This window comes from Eptesicus fuscus, chromosome 19 (genome assembly GCF_027574615.1).
Source record: "Eptesicus fuscus isolate TK198812 chromosome 19, DD_ASM_mEF_20220401, whole genome shotgun sequence".
Lineage (NCBI taxonomy): Eukaryota > Metazoa > Chordata > Mammalia > Chiroptera > Vespertilionidae > Eptesicus > Eptesicus fuscus.
This window is the reverse complement of record NC_072491.1, coordinates 34175897-34194064: the sequence shown is the minus strand read 5'-3', so window position 1 is coordinate 34194064 and position 18168 is coordinate 34175897.

Below are 18168 nucleotides of genomic sequence, written 5' to 3'. Positions count from 1 at the left end.
GGACAACAGGTAGCTTTGAGTCCCTCATCACCGTCTATAACTCACACGATTCAATTAGAGAAACTGTATCAGGCGAATTATTAAATTAGGCTGGAGAATGCCACGAGCGGTAATAATATCACAATCTTATTTAAAAACAAGACATTTAGCTGCCATAAACAAACTGTTTATAAACAAACCACCTGGGCAAATGGAGAGTACAAAGTGGGCCTCAGATCTAAATTAATCGTTAGAGCCCCGGAGAAAGGGCAGTAGAGCAGCAGTTATATCTCAGAAAATATTTGCCTCTAAATGTCTAGCTTTTATATATAAACTTCATCAACATTTCTCTTTTGAGCATCCAGGGCATAGGAAAGTTAACAGAATTGAAATCTGGCCCAAGGCTCTATATTTTTGCAATAAATACAGACTCTGGGGAACATCCTCCAAGCTGCTATGGAGGAGAGAGGGGGAGTGTGTTACTTGGTAAAATGAAAACCTAAATTCAAAGCAGCAAATGTGTCCCCTGCTGTACCCAAGTGCCAATTTTCAGCTTTAACTATGCATAAGAACCTGTTGCAAAAAAAAAAAATTGTAAAGGGAAATGGATTTATGACCAAGCTGAATTGGATCCCATCATCTGTTTGGGGGGAGGAAAGCAGAGCAAGCAGGCAGCATGTCAGAACTCAAAATACCTGAAGGACCTCATGCCGAGGAGAAATAGTAGATGTTCTTCCCCTTGGACAGCCATGCAAAGCCAGGGTACCAGGGGCCAGGCTTTCCTCAAGCCAGACCCCTGTAACCACTGGGAGTGTTAAAGATTCGAGGATTGATGTGAGAGGTAACCCCACTCTCACAGCCATTAAACCCAAGGTGACACCATTTAATAACACAAGTTGTTATAGTCCTCCTAATTACCAGCAAGCCAATTAGTTAGGAGGCTTGGCCAACAGCCAGTTCTATTGATATCATGAAGCTTCATCATATAATAGAATGGCACAGCTCCATTACATCTTCTCAATCGTTTATGCTTCTAATGGCATAGACGGGTGCAGGAATACTTGGCATTTTGGAGGTAGGGGGAAAAGTCAAGAGTGCACAGGTGCGTCAGTAAATCCGTGTGAGGAGACTGACCCAACAGTACAGACTACAAGGTAAAAACGGGTGTCACCTTAAGCAGACATCCATATATTTGTTAAGAATGTGTTTAGTGTATGCCAATACCTCCTGGAGAAAGACTGCAAACTTGCAAATTGAAAGATATGTTGTAGATTGTTTTTTGTTTTTTTTTAGCTTATAGATGAAGAAACAGATAAAGAGAAGGTACATTTTTTTCAGATGTTCACAATCAGTGGTAAAGTATGCATTCAAACTCAGACCTATCTCTTACTCAAGGATTCTTTTGCTAATTATGCTTGAGAGTAGAAAGAGTAAATGGGTGGATATTTATATTCTTAAATGTAGCAAGTGCTCTTCGCTGTGGTAGCTATAACCTAGCTAACTAAATATAACATGAAAAGGAGAAATAAAAAACAAACCTAAAAACAAACATTTTATGAGAGACGTAAAGAATATTCATCTGAAAGAACTGAAAGTTATAAATTGAATTCTGTCTCTTTCCTATTTCCCGCATTTCAATGACTTTTCCTTTCATGGGTCTTATGCTGAGATTCAGACTCTACTACAGCCCACAAGGCTCTGTCCTGGGCTCTCTCCAGCCTCTCACATGACCTTTTCCACCTCAGCCACTGCATTGCAGGGTCACCAGACCCCTTTCTGCTGGTGGTATCCTATTAGCTTGTGAGCCTCATCCTTGGCTTCCTTGTTCATTGTACCCAGCACAGAGCCTAGCATATAGTTGATGTTTAATATATATATGTCAAATAAATGAGCGAAGTCACACATGGAAGAGTGCTTGGAAGTTTTCCATGATGCAAAGCACTTTAGCCTAACCAGTGGTTAAGGACAACAGGGGGGTGGGGGCATGCGTGGGGAGGGGTGTGGGATGGGAATGGGGGGATGAGGACAAATATGTGATACCTTAATCAATAAAGAAATTTTAAAAAATGTAAATAAAAAAATGGTAGGTGTTTCTTCTCTTTATTTCTTAATGTATTTGGTAGCTGAATCTTACACACAATTTCTAAGAGACAGGTTTATGGCCTAAAGTTGTACATTGTATTGTTAAATGACATTTGGATGAGCCAGAGTAATTCAAAACACACTACTTTATTATCATTTACCCAACAACTTGTATTAGACAAACAGAACATTCTTAACTCCACCTCTTATTTAAAAAACTTTTTAAGACTATTTCATGCCCAGTAAACACAAAAGAAAAGGCATGACCATTCACCTCCTCTATTCTCTGATCTCTAACTGTAAGGCAGGATACTCTCAAGTCACATAGTCATCCTCTGGGGACAGATGTGTATGACAACACGTATGACATTACCAGTCCCATAACTTTCTTGCAGGCACCTTCCCAGTCTGTACCTGCACCTCCAACCTCTCCCACGCCCACCCTGGAAATAACCATTATTCTATCTTGCATTAACATAGATTGGCTTTGCCTATTTCAAAATTTCATTTAAGCAGAATCATTTTTCTGCCACCTTAACCATGTTGCTCAAAGCTTATGCCAACACCCAGAACTCAGAGATCCTTAAATGTCTTTAAAGGTTCTATTAGAGGGTCAGATTTGACAGGATTCTTAACTTTTCCTTTTCTGCACTAGTGAGAAAAGAAGCTTAGTATCCACAATACAACATTTACTTTCTTAAGGTGTTTACAAATTTTAAACAAACCCATGGTTCTAAAATAAAAAACACTTCGGCCAATCTAAAAATTGGTTTAAAAAAAAAAAGGAGGGACAATATAAGTATGCTTTGTTTATATTTTGTTCTCAAAAAAGACAAGTAAATTTCACTTGATTTAAATATTTTATACACCTTGTACTACTTAATTAATAATAATCCTACCAATAGGTATACACTTTGCTTTCATTATTAGCAAATATCTCAAAATTTGCACATAGAATATAGCAAAGGGGAATTTAGATATTAAGCAACAGGAAAAAAGAAAACTAGTCAAGAAGGGGCAGCAGGAGGTAAAAAAAACTTTGCTAATGTTTTATGAAAATTTTTGGGAAAAATCACGATTTTTGTAACACCAAGGAGACAACCAATAAAGATCTTGTTTCTTCTATCTGACTAATCTGGGAGCAGCAGGGAATGTCGTTCATTTTAACCAGCTTGAAAAAATGATCTTATAATATTGCCATCTGTTGGCATATGACAGATACAGCATTCCAACGACACAGATAATGAAGCAAAAATACAGGAATTAAAGGGACAGATGTGAAAAACTCACACGCTCATTTGGCTTAGCATTTCACATCTGTTCTCTCAGAGCCTTCCCCGTAGCACAAACCTAATTCCTGGATTCAGTGTCTTGAAATGCTATGCCATGCAGCAAGCAACAGTCTTCTGACTTACTGACGACTCGTTCAATCCAACACATTGTGTGTTTTCTCATCAATATTGGGAGTCCTCTATCCAAAACTCAGTTTCTGCTATCAAGGGAGAATCCAGGTAGGTATGCATAGGTGTCTATTACACTCAAGTTATTTAACCATGCTTCTAAAAATTTGCCTCCCTGGCATTTGAAGTCAACTGTGACCAGAAACACACACACACACACACACACACACACACACACACACACAAAATGTCATCTGTGTGCTTTACATATCTTGTTAAGATCATTCACATTTTTGATTGGCAGAGAGTTGAAAAACGTTAAGATTAGTAACCAATTCCTTGCATGGTGTATACATGCATTCATTTAAACATCGAATCTCCTTGTTATACTTTTAAAATTTTGGACCATATATTGTCTATTCAGAAATTTTAGTTAAAAATGTAATGGAACAAATAATTATTTCACAGCACTTGCCCTGCACTTGCTGGAGCCAACCACCTGCTGTGCACCTTCACTGTGGGAGGCCATGTTATGAAGATCAGTGGTTCCCAATATGGAGCCCATGACCCCCTGGGAGTCCTCAGCTGTATTCTTTCTCTCCCTTCCAGCTTTACTGAAATATAATTGACATATAGTATGTGTAAGTTTAGGATGGACCATGTGATGAATTTGATGTATGTACATATTGTGAGATGGTTACCCCAATACGCTTAGTTAATTCACTCCTCACCTCAAGGTTATCATTTTCTTTGTGTGATGAGAATATTTCAGATCTACTTCCCTAGCAACTTGCAAATACATGACACAGTATTGTTAACTATCACCACTAATTCCGTACATTATACCCCCAGTTTATTCGTCTTATAACTGGACATTTGTACCCTTTGCTCAACATCTCCCAACCCCTGGCAACCACCATTCTACTCTGTTTCTATGGGTTTGAGGTTTTGTATATTCCACATATAAGTGAGCTCATACAGTATTTGTCATTATTTGTCTGACATGATTTTTATAATAATATCTTTCTAATTTCAAAACATTTTAATTATTTTTATAATTTATACATTATATGTAATTTACATATGATTTATAATTATAATTTGTATAATAATTACTATTTTTTCACTTAGCATAAGTCCACCAAGTTGCATTCATGTTGTCACAAATGCCAAGATTTTCTTCTTTTTCATAGCTGAATATTATTATAATATATATATATCATATTCTTAATCCATCCATTCATTGACTGACACTTAGCTTAACTATTCCTTAACTATTCCTTGGCTGTTGTGAATACTGCCACCATCCACATGTGGATGCAGATACCTCTTCAAGATAATGATTTCATATATATATATATCCAGAAATGAGATAATGAGATTGCTGGATAATGTTGGTAATTCTATTTTCAATTTTTTGAGGAACCTCCACACTGTTTTCCATTGTAGCTGAACCCGTTCATATTCCCACAACAGTGCACAAGGGTTCCCTTTTCTCCATATCCTTGCTCAGCTATACTTTTGTTAGCATGGGGATTCCCAACAGAACATCTAAATTGTGTCTGCATTTAACTAATAATCTTTTTAAAATAATAAAAGCATATTTTCAATCATATGAATAATAACCTTATTCATATCATGCTTTCCTTTTTATGAAACACTGTCTTTCTTTTAAAGGGGTCTGTCCATTACTAACATGTGAGAGCATTGGGAAACTGCCTGCCAGAGCATTTGTTTTTATAAATGTGTTGGCACCAAGTTGCTCTGCCTCAAAGATGAATGTAAAATCAACAGAAGTGAACTTAAGATGGAAATCCTGTCTTTCAGCCAAATGACATCAGAGCTGCAAGACAAAAGCTTGACTGCAGTTCCTACAGAGAAAAGTGGCAGGAGAATTGGACTGTCACAGGGCACACGTGAAGCGTGATGCTGATCTCAAAAGCTCTTATTCCTTTAGCAGTCAGCACCATGGTCCCATGGTCATGCGTAAAGCAACAACATCTCCTGTGTATTATCAAACATACACTTAATTTTCAGCTTATGCAAATTTAGCAACATTTAACAAAATAATGTACATCCATCTTAGGGATCCAAGAATCCTCTTTCCACACCCTACCCCCATTAAAGGGATTAGTACATCCCTTAAGCTTGAGAAAAACTTAGGTCAATATCACGGTTGCAACTTTGGGACATTCCAGCTTGGGTTCCCCCAGGCTCTGGCTCTTACTAGCAGTTTGATGTAAACTAAGTTATTCAAGCCTCCAAACCTGTTTCTTCACTTACAACATGGAAATAGTAGCAAACAACTTCCCAGCTTGTCGGGAGGATGAACTGCTAGCTCATTTGTGTCTATCACGTGTTCATAAAAGACACAGCACAGAGTCTGGCCCACCGCAAAATCTATTTTTTTTTTTTTATTATTTACTCCTCACAATAAAGCTTCAAGGTAGAAATTATCGAGCCCATTTTACAGGTGAGGAAACTGAGTCTTGGAAATTTCTAGTAACAGCAAGGAAGTATGAGAGCTGCTATGTAAGGCCAGGTCTGGCAGGCTCTGACACCTGTGGTCTTTCCACTACACCACACTGTCCCTCAGGAGGCAGCTGAAGGTACACCTGCCTGGCCACTGGCCACACCCCCAGCTAGAGCTGCTTCTGCTCTGTTATGAAAATCTGGGCCAGCACTTGTGACTGATACCAGGACAGAAAAGCGCCAGAGATAACCTTAGCAAGTACTAGCATGCCTCCCTGGACAAGACAAAAGCTACTATTTTCTTTAAAAAAAAAACTTTTTAACGTATTTTTTATTGATTTCAGAGAGGAAGGGAGAGGGAGAGAGATAGCAACATCAATGATGGGAGAGAATCATTGATTAGCTGCCTCCTGCATGTCCCTCATTGGGGATGGAGCTCGAAACCCCAGGCATATGCCCTGACCAGGAATCGAACAGTGACCTCCTTCCTGGTTCATAGGTCATCGCTCAACCACTGAGCCACACGGGCTGGGCAGTGACTGTTTTCCAATGAGATAAAAGCTCCGCCCCCTCCTCAGCCTCCTTGGGCTACAGGAAGCCATGAGCAGAAAAGTGACAGCGTGTTATCTCCTTTCAATTATACAGAAGGGGATGAGATAAATAGGCACGAGCATTCAATATATGTTTCCTCGTTTTCTGTTACAAATAGAGGATTTGTTGTTCCCATGACCAGAGTAAAAATAAATAGTTGTGGGTTGTTTTTGTTTCTGGAGATACCTCTTCTGTACTTTGATGTCGCCTCAAAAATCAATGGGGGAAGCAAATGGAGGGAAGAATTGGATAGGTAATGAATGTGGGCTCACATTTCAGACAGCGCACTGTCTTCTCCACACAACAGGGAAATAAAATTGAGACTATCAAACGTGACAAGTCTGCAGTAGCAGTCAATCGTTTTTATTTCTTGTCATTCGATGTGCTCTGCATCGGCATAATAATAATAATTGTCCATGAAATGGATGCCTTTACAGGGACTTACTTTCAGTGAAAGGGAAATGATACAGATTTGCAATGTGGAGTTATTAGTGGTGATGAGGAGGAGGAGGAGGCAGTATTTTGGAAAAACTAAAGGATGGCTATAAAAAGGCCTTGACCATCATCAGAGACAACGACTCTATAGCCATTTAAGAAAAAAAAAAAAAAAACCTTTGCAACAATTATCATTTATCTTTATCTAGTTTCCATAGGAGTCCTATTAGGGGAATCAGTCACAATATGGATTGGGAGATCTGCACCATAAACACTCATCTTCATTGCCACTGACACATGTGGACACCGAGGCACACCAGGGTGATAAGGCCTGTGCATGAGCCCTTACTCTGATGGTGCCCTACTCTCACCCACAGTGTCAGGTTCAGCTTCCCAGGCGCTAAGCGCCAGGTCTATGACACACTCAATCAGATTTACGTGAGTCTATGTCATGCAAGGAGCTTATAGTCCATGGAACTGGTAGTAGGTGTAACAGTAGGATTAAGTACGAAGTTCTGTGGGAGCCCATAGAGGGCTTCTTGACTGAGTCATCGAGGGCCAAGGGAAGACTTCCCAAAAGAAGTACCATTGACACTGAGACCTGAAGGTTGAATAGGAGATGTCCAGGTGAAGAGGGAGTCAACAGGAAGTGCATCTCTGGCAAAGGGGACATTATGTACAAGAGCACCAAGGACAGCTTGGAGCACTTGACAAACAACAGCTGGCTGGAGACAAGCTTCAAAAGTGGAATCTGGGATAGAGATGTCAGCTCAGGAGTCAATAGCCTAAAAGGTAACTACTTCATGAGAGTAAATAAGATCATCTGGAGAGAAGACAAAGGTAAGATGGCACAAAATCAAACATCGGGGAACAGAAATACTTAATGGATGGACAGAGAAAAATGATCCAGAAAAGGAGAAAACCAGGAGTGTAGTTTCACAGAAGCAAAGGAAGAAAATACTTTGTAAGGAAGTGGTCAATGGTTAAATACTGCAGAGAAATCAAGTAAGAACAGGACTGAAAACTGTCCTGTGGATTTGCCAAAATAAGACTCTATCCGTTTCTTTTTTTAAAAATATGCGTGTGTTTTTTATTTCAGAGAGAGGAAGGAGAGTGAGAGAGATAGAAACATCAATGATGAGAGAGAATCATGGGTCACCTGCCTGCTACACGTCCCCTACTTAGGATCGAGCCTGCAACCTGGGCATGTGCCCTGACTGGGAATCAAATTGTGATCTTCTGGTTCATGAGCCACACCGATGGGTAGATGGTAAAGAAAGTGAGCGGGAGAATGAAATCATGTCTCAGAGTAATTATTTTGATTCTAACACTAGTTACAGATTCCTGCTGTAGTGGGTACTGTGGTGTGTGCCCCCACCCAGATGCCCTCCTCAGCCCTGAAACTCTGACAGCCCACTGCTGAGAGCTTTGGGGCAGGTGGCACTCAGCTCCTTCCCACTCAGGAATTGCCCTCAGTCAGAGATAATCATGTGGCCAAGTTCACACCCTTCCTGGGGCTGACTGCCTCCCAGGACTGGCCCGTGTGATTATCAAGGCCAAAGGGCCATCCCTGTGCTCGGGAGCCCTCATATTAGGGGAAGCCTGGGCTCAGCACCTCATGCCCAGGTGTGCTGCCCTCACTCACCCCAGGGACTGATCCTGCAGGTCCTCCCCAGGAAATTTTCTGCACCCAAATCTCCATCTCAGAATCTATTTCCTAGGAAACCCCAACTAGGTTACCAATACTGAGAAGTTTATCTCGAATGAAATGGAAATGTAGGCAAACGGGAGTTATGGATGAGGTAGCTTCTACTCTGTCCCCAAACATTTAGAAAATATAGTTTCGGGGTGGGGGGGGGGAGCAAAAAACACTAAAACTTTTTTTAAAAATATATTTTATTGATTTTTTACAGAGAGGAAGGGAGAGTTAGAAACATCGATGAGAGAGAAACATCGATCAGCTGCCTCCTGCACACCCCCTACTGGGGATGTGTCCACAACCAAGGTACATGCCCTTGACCGGAATCGAACCTGGGTGGGACCCTTCAGTCCGCAGGCCGACGCTCTATCCACTGAGCCAAACTGGTCAGGGCCACTAAAACTTTTGAAGGTCCTCTTTCCCCATCTCTCATTCTTCTCTCCCACAGCTTCACTCCTCAAGATTCCTCCTCTTGCCCTGGCAGGTCTCAGACGGATGAGCATTGTCCTGTGCACTGAAAGGTCGAGCTTGATTATGGGTCAGGGCACATGCCCAGGTTGTGGGCTCAGTCCCCAGAAGGGGGTGAGCAGGAGGCAGCCTATCGTTTTGTGCTCTCGCTCTCACATGGATGTTTCTCTCTCTCTTTCTTCCCACCCTCTCCTTTTTTCTCTCCCTCTCCCTTCCTCTCTCTCTAAAAATCAATAAACTATTTTTTTAAAGATTCCTCCTCTTAAACTCAACCTGCTTCCTAATCTATTTTGCTTCTTTACCCTTTCTGTATTTCTTTCTTGCCAGTGGCTCGCTAACCTCTCAAATATACCTACCCACAGCCTCTTGACCTTCTCCAGTCTGGTATGTGTGTGTGTGTGTGTGTGTGTGTGTGTGTGTGTGTGTGTGTGTGTGTGTTGGGAAAGGGACACTTTAACTGTCACCGTGACACAGTCTCCTTCCTCACTGAATCGGGCAGCACCTGTGGTTTTATTCCTGTCACACTAGATGGATTACATTTAAAGACTGTCCTTTATTTCAACATCACATCCTCCCTGCCTTTTAGGTGTTAAAATATCATATCCTCTATGAAATAATGATGACAAATGGTAGATGCTTTTAACATACTTGGCTAAATAAAATGTCTGCAACAGTGTATCAGCCCTCAAAACTTTCTTTAAATTTTACAAGTTCACTAAATCCAAAAATCTGGGAAACATATTAAGACCATATGCACATCTGAATCTAATATAATGTTATCTACCTCAATAATATCTTGTATATGCAGAGAAAACACAAAGCAAGAAGAAGATGATTTGGGGACTATAGCCCTGCAAACTGTTGACTGCTGTCACTCGTGGAAGAATTTGAGGAGAGTTAAAAAGAACAGAAAGAGGGTAAAGAGGGGATAAATGGTGAAGGAAGGAGACTTGACTTAGGATGGTAAACACACAATACAATATACACTCTCTGTATATTGTAGAATTGTACACCTGAAACCTATCTATTTTATTAACCAATGTCACCCCAATAACTTCCATTTTAAAAAAGAACAGAAAAAAGCCAAGAGGTTTAGAAACATCCCAGGCACTCTGTGAGGGCTCCCTGCATACATTTGCATAATTATCATAGGTAGGTATTAACACCTCCATGTTATTGAGGATGAAACTAAGGTTCAGAGAGCCTGGCTGGAGGTGGTGTGGAGCCCCCACAGCAGTGGACACAAAACAGAGGACCCTGATGAGTGCCTGGATTTTAGTGCAATTGATGGTTAGGTCATAAGGCACCATGCATAGGACCCCCAAACAAGGAGTAGAGGGAGAGCCTACCCTATCTATGCTCTAAGGACAGACAAGGACTTTCCTTCGGAGGTAGAAATCGGTTGAACAGCCTTAGATATGGAGCCAAACAAAAAAAGGGGATTACTTATTATTCTTCACTCACTAAGTCATCATCCATCATGTGTCAGCACACATCCATAGAGAGGGTCATAGGGAAATTTAAGTCCCGGTCCACCAAGTGTTTCTGCTGTCTTCTCAACCTCAGAACTCTGCCTCCAGTTATTGGGAGCTTTTCTCTCTCTTTCTTTCTTTTTAACTGAGCTAACTCTACCACCGCATCCTGACAGTATAATTAATACTAGCCCTGGGAGAGGAATTGTTCTGCATTTAAAAAGTAAGTATTGTAGGCAGACACTTTTAGATCTCCTTGCCTGGCTGGGGGAGAATCAGTACACCCAGCGAGGAGTCAGAGAAGTCAAAGAACAAAGGAAAAGGAACACTAATGAATTCTCAGATGTGTTGGAAACCTGTTAAGTCCTGGGTTTGACATTAGATGTGGAGTTAAGTGATTTTTAATATTTTTTAAATTGTGATTTTAAATTGAATATAATTCAAGAATGCTGTCTGTCATTTTACAAAACCTCACTAATGGTTGCACATGAGGGACATACTAACTGCTACCAAAGGGATTCCCTCTGGAATCCATCATCTAAGAATTTGGGACAAAGGTGACCCTCCAGAACATTATGCATCTATTTTCCTGCACGTATTTCAAACTGAGCTGCTTATGTTTGTCTTTGGGGCCATATTGCAAGGTCATAAGGTTTGGGGAGGTAGACAGGAAGTTCACCTAATCCAATACTTTTGTTTAAAGGGCAAATAAATAAGCGAGTCGCAGTCCAACAACTAGTCAAGTAACAAATCCAGGATGAAAATTCGGGCCCTGTGGATCTTGGTGTAGGACCCATTCTGTGTCATCACTGGACAGTTCTGGGATTTAAGGGCCCCCTTGAGACAATTATCGCAATCTATCATCTTATAGGTTATCCTGTCAAAAGAAGTAGTAATAAAATGCCGTCCTGCCCTAGCCGGTTTGGCTCAATGGATAGAGCATCAGCCTGCGGACTGAATGGTCCCAGGTTTGATTCTCATGAAGGGCACATGCCTGGGTTATGGGCTTGATCTCCAGTGGCGGGGGGGGGGGGTTGGGGGGGGGGGGGTGGAGGGGGGCGTGCAGGAGGCAGCCAATCAATGGTTCCCTCTCATCAGAGATGTTCCTTTCTCTCTCTCCCTCTTCCTCTTTGAAATCAATAAAAAATACTTTAAAAATAAAATAAAATGCTGTCCTTTATAAATCAGCAACTTCTTAATTGAATGCAGTGATATTTCACCCCAAATAATTATCTAGGAAAGTAAGAAAAAGTTAGGGAAGTATTTCCTAAACTAATATTCTAATATCTTACTGAATTTATGAATAAATCCATCTACCAGCTGTCAGTCACAAAATGAGATAGAATATGCTGGTCAACTCTTCAAAATTCCTTTAATAGTATATATTATTGTAATTATTATTATTACTACTACTCCTACCAGTACTGTAGCTGAACTTGGTGTTGAAATATGTAATAAAATAAGCACTGATTCAGACTAACGGGAGAAAACAGTCTAAATCATACACTGTAATATTAAAAGATAGTGTTATCGCCCTGGCTGAGTGGTTCAGTGATTGGAGCGTTATCCTGTACACCAAAAGATTGCAGGTTCGATTTCTGGTCAGGGCACATACGTACATTGTGGGTTTGATTCACTATAGGGACTCGTATGGAGGCAACTGATGGATGTTTCTCTCTCACATAGATGTTTCTCTCTCTCCCTTCCTTTCTGTCTAAAACTTAATAAAATATCATCAGGTGAGGATCAAAATAATTTTAAAAATAAGAAAAGTAGTGTTATCATAGAGAAGTCCAAAGTCTAATTTAAACCTACACCTAACAGAGTGCAACCAAGTACGGGTTTTTTTCTGTTCTACTTCAAGATAAGAAATACTTTTACTTAAAATTATATATCTACATGCTATAATTAATGTGCTAGATCCTTACAAAGGACTTTATCCTGTTGATTATTTAAACATGTCTGTATATTAAAACCTCATTAACTTAGGTTTCCAATAATTCAGTATTTAAGCTCATTTCCCTATGCCAAAATGAAAAAAGCCTTTCTTCCCAGATAATGTAAAGGTATATTTCAATAGGACACAGGTGAATTAATGAAATTTAAGTCTCTGGAAAGAGATTTTATTTGAGAGGCTTTCAAAATCCTACATTGCTGCCATCTGGTGGTCAATTGTGGTTCTCCAATTTTAAAATTAAAACTGTAAAGATGTATAATAATATGAAACAATATGTGCATGTTTTTGAAAATTTAAATGTATTACCCTAAAATAAGTGCAAGTAGAGAATTATATAATAACCTGTAAAATTCACACTTATATTAGTAATTTGCTTAAAGAAAGTCTTTACTCAACATGTTGTATAGTAGGTTATTAATTACTGTGTAGGGTAAGGTCCCTGCCTAATGACTACAACCCCAGAACAGTAAGCAATAGTATTTGCTAAGCCAATTTTGTGTCACTTTGTTAGTCATAATAGAGAGCTAATCAGTTCATGGGTTTGGAGGTCTTATTGCCATAACCCACATTAAGTGCTACTACTTGTTGGCTAAGTGACTTGGTAAATAATCTAACTGCTCTATGTGTTTTATACCTCATTCCTCATCTTCAAAATAGGGATAATTACACTTACCTCTTGGATTTGTTGTGGGGATTAACTATAAATATATATAAAATGTCTGATACATAGTGAGCATATAATTAATGTAGCAATTACTAGTATTTCTGTCCTGAACCACAACATTGACTGACTCAAGGAGAACACACAGTTCTTGTTTGGATGCTAGCCCTGAACTTTCAGACGCCCTGACCCTAAAGTACAAATCAGTCACCCACTTTCTACCCTTCTCACATAAACACTCAGGAGGTGTTTCTCTGTAACTACTCTTTCTATAAGAGTTTTGCCTCTTGAAAGGCAAAATATTTCTTGGTATTTTCCAAAGAGCCAAGAATATAAGGACTCCACACTCAAACATGGGGAAAATGGGAAACATCCACTGAGTTCAACCTACACCTTTAAACTACAAATTTAAAGGGCAAGGTTCTCAGCCCACAGGTGTTCCTCCCCGTGACCCAGGTAAGAGAGCATTCTGATTCTGCGAATTCGCCACCTGTCTGAGCACTCCTAAACAGAAGGGGGTGTCATCTGGACCGCCAGCTGCTACCCCCTGCTATGCCCTAACAGAGGTAATTTGCTACCCAGGAGCTAACATTGACTCATCAGAAATTGTTTCATATACTCTGGTTTCCCTGAGGACTCAATGCAAGTGTTGAGCCTTAACACTCTTTATTTCTGTATAAGATGTGGTGGGAGCAAGAAAACAGCATGAGAGGTTTTATCTTATTGATGTGGCACCAGTGACTGCCTCACCCCGCCCAGGACAGCCAGGTCAGACTTAACCTTCAAATCAATAACACTCACTAAGTGTCTTATGTGGAATACTATGCTAGGTGATAAATATAAGCCAAAAATGAATAAATAAAAACATTATCCCTACTTTCAAGGAACGTAATGTCTATCTGGGAGAACTGAATGGTAACAAGGGAAACACTAAGAAATTGCATTAATATAATGCATTGTTCTTTGCAACATGGAGAAGGAAGAGATCAGAGTACCCTGACATGATTCTAATCTTGAGTATCTCTCACCCACAATCAGCATAATCATCAGGCACTCGGAATATATCTGTCATGAAGCTCATCCACAGTCTATATTTGGCCCACCCCAAATGTTTAATAGCTACATCACTTAGAGAATATTTTATTAATCACCAATTACTATGTATGTGGAGCCTTTGAAAAAAATCCATCAGAATATTCTTGTTCTAGGGTCATATAAATAGAAATTGGTTTATAAATTTCAGGTAATAAGATTGAAAACAAACTAGAGAGAGATTAATGTACAATTCAGGTTTGTCATAATCAACCACTAGATGCAAGAGTCTAGACAGGCAATAATAAAGATTAACAGTCTTATCAGGATTATGAGGCAGCAAATTATTGGAAAAGATAGCTTTGATTTATTATAGTCATCAAAGAAATTATTCCAGAGCTATACAAAATGATATGAGTCAAAGTCCAGAAGAGACAGGGTCTATGCTTAATCACCAAAATGATGTGTACCCTGGTATCTCAAAAATTATTTGAAAACACAACAAAGAAATTTATTTTGTCTATCTCGGAAAGAAGGAGATGTAGGCAAGTTATCAGTACACATTTATAAGAGCTTGAACTACATCAGACCACACCATATCTTCTGGCATAATTGAATGAATACATAGGAGTTCCAAGGTAATGATTATCTATTTATATCTTAACAGAGCACTCGACACTGTTTTGCTATGAAAATTCATGAAAGTCTATAGATGTGTGAATCAAGGAACTGAAAGTGACACAGTAATTAACTAATTGGTTTCTAGAAAAAGTTAGAGAAGTAACAGTACTGGGGCCTATCGCCTTTCTTCCAGAGTTCCAAATGGCAACACAGGGATTTTTCATGCATCCCACCTTCACAAACTAAAATATCTGTCTCATAGACCAATAAACTTATATATTTACTAGAGGCCCGGTGCACAAAATTCGTGCACGGGGGTGGGGGTGTCCTTCAGCCCAGCCTGCACCCTCTCCAATCTGGGATCCCTCGAGGGATGTCCTACTGCCCATTTAGGCCCGATCCTACCGGGCAATAGTAAGTGAGGGCATATCTTACCTACCGGGATCGGGTCTAAACGGGCAGTTAGACATCCCTCTCACAATCCAGGACCACTGGCTCCTAACTGTTCGCCTGCCTGCCTTCCTGATTGTCCCTAACCACTTCTGCCTACCAGCCTGATCACCCCCTAACCACTCCCCTGACAGCCTGATTGATGCCTAACTGCTCCCCTGCCAGCCTGTTTGCCCCTAACTGCTCTCCCCTGCAGGCCTGGGTCCCCCACAACTGCCCTTCCCTGCAGGCCCGGTCATCCCCAACTTCCCTCCTCTGCCGGCCTGGTCACCCCTAACTGCCCTCCCCTGCAGGCCTGGTCTCTCCCAACTGCCCTCCCCTGCTGGCCATCTTGTGGCGGCCATCTTGTGTCCACATAGAAGCAGGATCTTTGACCACATAGAGGCAGCCATCTTGTGTGTTGGAGTGACAGTCAATTTGCATATTACTCTTTTATTATATAGGATAGAGGCCTGGTGCATGGGTGGGGTCCAGCTGGTTTGCCCTGAAGGGTGTCCTGGATCAGGGTGGGGGTTCCCTTGGGGCATGGGGTGGCCTGGGCGAGGGGCCTGTGGTGGTTTGCAGGCCGGCCACGCCCCCCAGCAACCCAAGCGGAGGCCCTGGTATCTGGGATTTATTTATCTTCTATAATTGAAACTTTGTAGCTTTGAATGAAGACCAAGGCAGGCCAGGGTATGCAGAAAGCTTGGCTTCCTCCATTGCCAGGGAAACCCAAGCCTCCTGCTCACTCCGTGGCCGCAGCCAACTTGGTTGGGGTTAATTTGCATACTCACTCTTGATTGGCTGGTGGGCGTGGCTTGTGGGTATAGCGGAGTGATGGTTAATTTGCATATTACTCTTTTATTAGATAGGATATGCACAGCCCATGGACACGGGCAATAGGGTAGTGAAGCCTGGGGATGGGGGCTAGGTAGGGGCTGGAAGGAAGAAAAGGGGGGAGGGGAAATGGGAGTTATCTGTGATACTATCAACAATAAAAAATATATAGAGAAGCCCTAGCCAGTTTTTCTCAGTGTATAGAACATTGGCCTTCAGACCAAAGGGCCCCAGGTTTGATTCTGGTCAAGGGCATGTACCTTGGTTTCAGGTTCCTCCCTGGCCTGGGCCCTAGTTGGGCTCATGCAGGAGGCAATCAATCTATGTGTTTCTCTCACATTGATGTTTCTCTCTGTCTTTCCCTATCTCTTCCACTTTCCCTAAAAATCAATGGAAAAATATCCTTGGGTGAGGATTTAAATATATATATATATATATATATTATAAATATATATATATATCCTACCTAATAAAGAGGGAATATGCTAATATGCCCACAGCCAATAAGGAGGAAATATGCTAATTGACTGTCCCACCCTCAAAGATGGTGGCACCCACAGCCAATAAGGAGGGAATATGCTAATTGACTGTCACACGCTCACAAGAATGGCGTCACCCACAGCCACAAGATGGCAGTGCCCAGTCCCCTCAGCCCTGCTGGGGTGGCAGGCGCGCGGCAAGGCCGGGCCCGCCCCCAGACAGGCGTGGCTGCTCTGCACACCTGCCTCCGGAGTCCCCCAGTCCCCTCAGCCCTCCAGCCCCCCAGGGCCAGCCCAAGGCGCAAGCAAGCCTCAGATGTTGGCTGCCCAGCCTCCCAGGGCTTCCCGAGGCTCAGGTAACCAGGGCCGGCCAAGGCTTGCGCTGCCGGCAGTGGCAGCAGCAGAGGTGTGATGGGGCGTCGCCTTCCCCTGATCACCGGGTCGCCTCCCACCCCTGAGGGCTCCCGACTGTGAGAGGGGGCAGGCTGGGCTGAGGGACCACCCCTCCAGTGCATGAATTTTATATATATATCAAAATAAAAATTGGCGATTCTGTTTAAAAAAATAAAAAGTAAATATCTGTCTTAGAGCATCTACACTCTGAAAACCTGTGATAAGAAAAGAAAACAGATAGGTTTATGGTTGTTGAATGAATGATAAATATGACCAATATACTTACTGAAATAATCTGTCTCCTGGGTACAAGATAAATATTTCCAAATCAATAGCTTTTTTCCTGCAGTAATAATAGCACTTACAAATACAAATGGAAAATATTCTATTCTCAGAAGTGACAAAAACTATAGAACAGTAACAAGACAGCATATATGTGAAGAACAATACAAATATTACTAAAAACCATAAAGCAAAATTTGGAGAAAAGCAAAGATACAATATTGTTGGATGGGGAGTCAATAATAAAAATGTCAAATCTCGCCGAAACCAGTTCGGCTCAGTGGATAGAGCGTCGGCCTGCGGACTCAAGGGTCCCAGGTTCGATTCCGGTCAAGGGCATGTACCTTGGTTGTGAGCACATCCCCAGTATGGGGTGTGCAGGAGGCAGCTGGTCGATGTTTCTCTCTCATCGATGTTTCTAACTCTCTATCACTCTCTCTTCCTCTCTGTAAAAAATCAATAAAATATATTAAAAAAAAAATGTCAAATCTCCCAAAAGTAATATGTAGATCAACGTATTTATAATTAGTATCCCACAAAAATCTTTTATCTCAATTGGATTATCTTGAATTTTACATGAAAGAATAAATATCCAGAATAGCCAGGGAAACTATTTAAAAATCTAATGACAATGGGAGATGTACAATAAAGCCACTGTAATAAAAATCAGCATGGCATTGACATGAAAATAGATTAAAATGAAAAAATCAATAAAATAAAATAGACAATCTAGACATAGATCCAAGTGCATATGGGACGGTGGGATACATTAATTTCATGAGCAATGAATTTGATTATTTTAAAAAGCATAATGTCATAACCAATGCCCCATAAGGAGAAAATAAAGTTGGGTGGGTCTCTATACTATATACAAAACTA